Raw genomic sequence first — 5,148 nt, 5'->3', positions numbered from 1 at the left:
CAAAAGCTATTTATTTGAATAAGCAATAGTGGGAATTATAGCATCGTACTTTAATTATTAACTAGTTTTAAAGTAAGGAATGATTAAAATAATAAATATTTTTAAATTTATAATTAAGTTTAAAAAAAATCTTAAAAGTAATTTATAGGTTTAAAAGTTTCTATGTTTATAGAAAATATAAATAATAAATTTATAAAAATATAAAAGATAAAATATATGCAAAAATACAGAAAACTCTTTAAAAATATAAATGATATGTAAAAATAGATAAAGTTGATTTATTAAATATAAGCTAACGTATGAATAGATTAATGTAATCAGAATGGTTGTTATATTTCTTTAATGTATAAACTTAATATATATTTTTAAACTCTTATGAAATATGAAATATTTTTTTATACTTATTTAAAAAATATGAAAAATATTAATATATTAAAATAAAATATAAACTAAAATAGATAAAAAAATGTTAAATGATTAAAAAATTAATTTCTAAAATACTTGTTAAAAAAATAAAATGATAATAAAATAAATTTGCTAGTATTTTTTTAGTTCAATTGAATATTTGTATCAATAAAAAAAATTATTATTGATGCTTATCATAAAATTAACCAACTTTCCTTATTTTTATTTTTACTTTTATTTTTTTAACTTTGGAATATGGACAGTCATGTATTGAATTTTTATAATATAAGAAATATCATTTCACTTTATTTGATATGCAATTGTTGAAGATGAGGTAAAAGAAGTTTTAATATAATTATTCCAATTATTGAAGAAATACTTCGTACTTTAATCAATTATTTATGGTAGTTGTGGAACAAAAATATTATTACTCTAATTTGTATTTGTAGATGTCAGATAATACAAATTTTATATATTTATATCAAATCATTATAATATACACCATATTGCGTCTAATTAAAATTAAATTCAAATTTAATTTGAAGAGATAACTACATAAATATTAATATGTTCTTTTCATTATGTATCTGTTCAGTAACTCTTTTTTATACTCGTTATACTACTGATTTTATTTATACTATCTATTTCTGTTATACCATTTTTGGTATAAAAGGGTTCATCTTTTTTGTATTTCTATTTTACTTTTTATATATGATTTTTAAAATTAAATTTATTATTTTACTATTTTACCTTTTAACGGTAAGATCCCATAAAATAATATTTTAGAGGTGATAATAGTTTAGAAACACTGAGACTCAGTTATTTTAATATTAAATGGTTTAGTTATATATAGTTCTTTTATAAACGATTTTTATTATTTTAAAATGCATCATCTCTTTAGAAACCACTTTTGTAGAGTTTTTTACCTTCTCTCTAAGTGTTCTTGCTCTTAAGTCATCTGTTTGACGATCACGATGAGTATTTACGATCACGACGTTAAGGTCTACAAATCTAGCCGATCAATTTCAAGAATAGAGCAAGTAAGTTTTGACTCATTTTTCTCCTTTCATTCCCAAATATGTTATATAATAATATAGTACTATTGCATGTATAATCATGGTTCTTCTAGTCATTCTTGGTTCGCCTAGAGTTCTAAGGATTATGCTTGTTTCCAATTTGGTGTTTCGTAGGTTCGTCTAGAGATTCCTTGCATTTTATGCAATTGGTGGAACGTTCTTTGAGTAGGACGATTTACTGTGAGGTAAGGGAAGCTAGACTTTATAGATTATGTTTGTAGTGTGAAATTTATGGTCTAATTGAATGATAAATTGATTTGAATAATAATTTATAAGTTGATGTTTCTACTATTTTTCGTCATGATGATAAATGATTAAATGATGTTTGAATGTTTGATATTGAATGTTTGATATTGAATGTTTAAATGTTTCTACAGTTTTGATTGTGTATGATGAAGATGTTTAACTGTTTGAAATGGAAAGCAAAGGAGTAAAATTGAGAAAGAGTCGGTTACTTGAGTTTTAAGCATAAAAAGAGGGTGTGATAGGTGAATTTTTTAGGAATTAGTTAATTGAAGGGTACAACAGTTTGAGGTCATTCGGGAAGTCATTTAGGACTTATGTAAGCTTTCAAACCAATAAAATATGGTATAAGAGGTTTTGAATGATTTATGAGTGAGTTTTTACATGTTTTTGGTTCTAACTTTGGGTTTTGAGTAGTGAAATTGTGAGGGAAGGATTGTAAACTATTTTGGAGAGTTTTTGTTAAGTTAGGAGATCAATTAGGACTTGTTTAGGTTTAAATCAGAAAAATTTGTCATAGAAGTGAAAAGTGTTTCATAGGTTGAGTTCTTCAGTCATTTTAGAGGTTTTAAGTGATGGGAATGTAAAATAGGAAGGTTGGGATGAAACTGAGTTGTTGGAGGGTGCTAATAAGTGTATTTATACTTGGTTGTGCAGTTTGTAAACTGATATAAAGGTTAGAAAGTGTAGAATTTTATTTGGGTAGCTTATAGGAGTGAAATTGGGTTTTCAAGTGTCAATTTGAGTTGCAGTAGTGTTTGCAGAGTTTTCACAAGGTCTGAAGGGTCGTAGGGATCTTTAGAAGTTGGCGGTAAAGTGTTCAAAGTGAGAAAATTGAGTCTTAATTTTACTAATAGCGCCGGGTGCCTAAATTACGCGCTGAGTGCTGAAAATGCGAAAGTTGCGCTTAGGGCGCTGAAAACCAGCGCTATTGGGTAATGCTGTAACAATTTTGGACGGTTTTCAGGGTTTCAGGTGTCCGTTTTGGACACTCCTTAAGTCATTTTGGGGGTTTTGGATCCTTTTGGAGCTATTAGTGAGGGTTTCAAAGTTATTTTCCTTACCTAAGTTTGATTTTAAAAGGGTTTTGTGTTGTTTAACGGTTCTTCTTGGGTTGTTCTTGTGTATTAATGTATACAAAATGGTTTCATGTGATTTTTGATGACTTGTTGGGATTGTTTATGGTTCTTTGAAGTATAATCAATGTTATATATGTTTGTATGCAAGGTAAAAGTGAAAGGTTATATGTATATGGTTTCAAATGGATCCATGTTGTATGCAATGTATATATAAATATATGGTTTATATGAGAATGAAAGTGGTGTGTAATGTAATATGAGAAAAATGTGTTATGAGAAGAATCTCAAGGAGAGATCTTATATTATAGCAAGTTGTAAGAGAATGCTTGATAGAAAGACTACGGTACCCAGGTATCTTGATATTCTACCAACCATTTAACTCATGTAGAGTTGAATGGGGTGGCAGAGAGAATGGCAGGTGGTCTTCACCCAAGCCCTCTAGGTTTTAGGAGTAGAAGATTTACCTTATGGTGAGTAGGTCGAGTTGCCCTTGTTTATAACTCTGCAGAGTATAAATACTAGCATGAGTGAATGCTTGCAGTAGTCTATATCAGCATTATATCTGGATAAGTGAGTATAATGGTCTTGTGGTTGTATGAATTGCTTGTTCTTGAATGTTGTTAATTGTTAAACCAAATTATTATCTGATGCTTTTCTTGTATCTAGCTTACTCTTGCTTTTGTGTTGTCTGTTGTGTGTTGTTTTCTCTTTTGTGATGATAACTTAAATGATGTGAGCTTAGGGATACAGTCCTTTCAGTTGTTCCAACGAGAGATGAGGGCGAGACAGATGAGTGGTAGATGGATCTACAGAGGTAAATATATTGTCTTCTTGTAGGTTTGTTTTCATATAAGTAATTCTATTATCATATATGTAACGTTTTACACTAGTACAAAAACAACATATAACGTCATGCGTTCAACGTCCAAACATTAAATAGCCAACGTTAAAAATGATCGATGACATTTTTGTAAATAAATGCAATTATTAAACGTCGTTTAGAATTGTAATTTGACGTAAAAGGATATAAAACGTCGAATGTCCCAGCGTTAGACGTTAAAAGGTTAGTGAATTCAATAAAAATTTGAGTGGGAGATTGAAAATTCATTCACTTTATCTTAGCGCGAGACATTATTCTCTTCTCAAACTTTTCTCGAACGAAGTTTGACGACCATGAAATGTAATATTTCTTTCATTTGATACAAATGCATGTTAATTAACTACTTTATCTATGATTTACGTTTGTTTTGACTGATTATTTTCGTGCTCTTGTCTTTCACAGGCGCATTCTACTTTCTCTGTCACTGATGATGACACTTTATTCCGACTAACCCATCTTTTGAAGGTTAGTTTTCGTTTTCATTTTGAAGAACTTATCTGTTGAACTTGTTAGTTGTTTTTTTTGGTTGAACTTGTTTGTTGTTGTTTGCTTGAACTTGTTTGTTGTTGTTGTTTGATTGAACTTGTTTGTTGTTGGTTATGTTGTTTGTTGTTGATACTAAGTTCATAGTTTTTGCTTTATAAAATACCAAAAACTGAAATTTGTTGTTTTTCTACTTTTCAAAACTCGTAGAGTTGTAAAAAGTATCACAATTAATTAAAAAAACAATAAAAAAATTGATTAACGTCGTATATTGACAAAATTTGACGTTAAGTTAACATGGTATATTGACAAAATTCGACGTTAGTTTAACCTCAAATTTTTTAAATTCGATGTCAATTTAACGTCTCCTGGTATGACGTCGTTCGCGAATTCGTCGTTAAAAGCTCAAAATATTCGACGTTGTAGGCAACTTTTGTACTAATGTTAGTAATTTTATACTATTAAAATGAGATGTTACATTAACTAATTATTATTTAAAATTTAACTATTTTTTTATTTGACCATATTTTCAAAATTAATTACTTTGTTAAACTAAAAGAACTATCTATGTTAAAAAAATTCTATAAAATAAATAAAATCAATTACAATAAAAATATAAAATTTATTTTTATAATAATAATAATTTTATTACTATTTATTATGATAAAAAAAGTAACACATGTTGACCAATTTTTATTTAATATCTTTTAAAAAGTAATCATTTTTAAATTAAATAAATAAAAATCATCTACAAAATAAATAAAAATTATTTATATTTACTTTTATAATTACTAGTAAATGCACATGTGTTATTTTTTTATCATAATAAATAATAATAAAATTATTTTTACTATATTTATAAAATTAAGTAAAAATAATTTTTTAAGTTATTTTTATTTATTTTGTAAATGATTTTAATTAAAAATAGTTAAATTTAAAAATACAATCAAATAGAAAAACAGTTAAATTCAAATAAATGATC

Source organism: Vigna angularis, chromosome 7 (genome assembly GCF_016808095.1).
Source record: "Vigna angularis cultivar LongXiaoDou No.4 chromosome 7, ASM1680809v1, whole genome shotgun sequence".
NCBI classification, from domain to species: domain Eukaryota; kingdom Viridiplantae; phylum Streptophyta; class Magnoliopsida; order Fabales; family Fabaceae; genus Vigna; species Vigna angularis.
Note: the sequence above shows the minus strand (reverse complement) of the source record.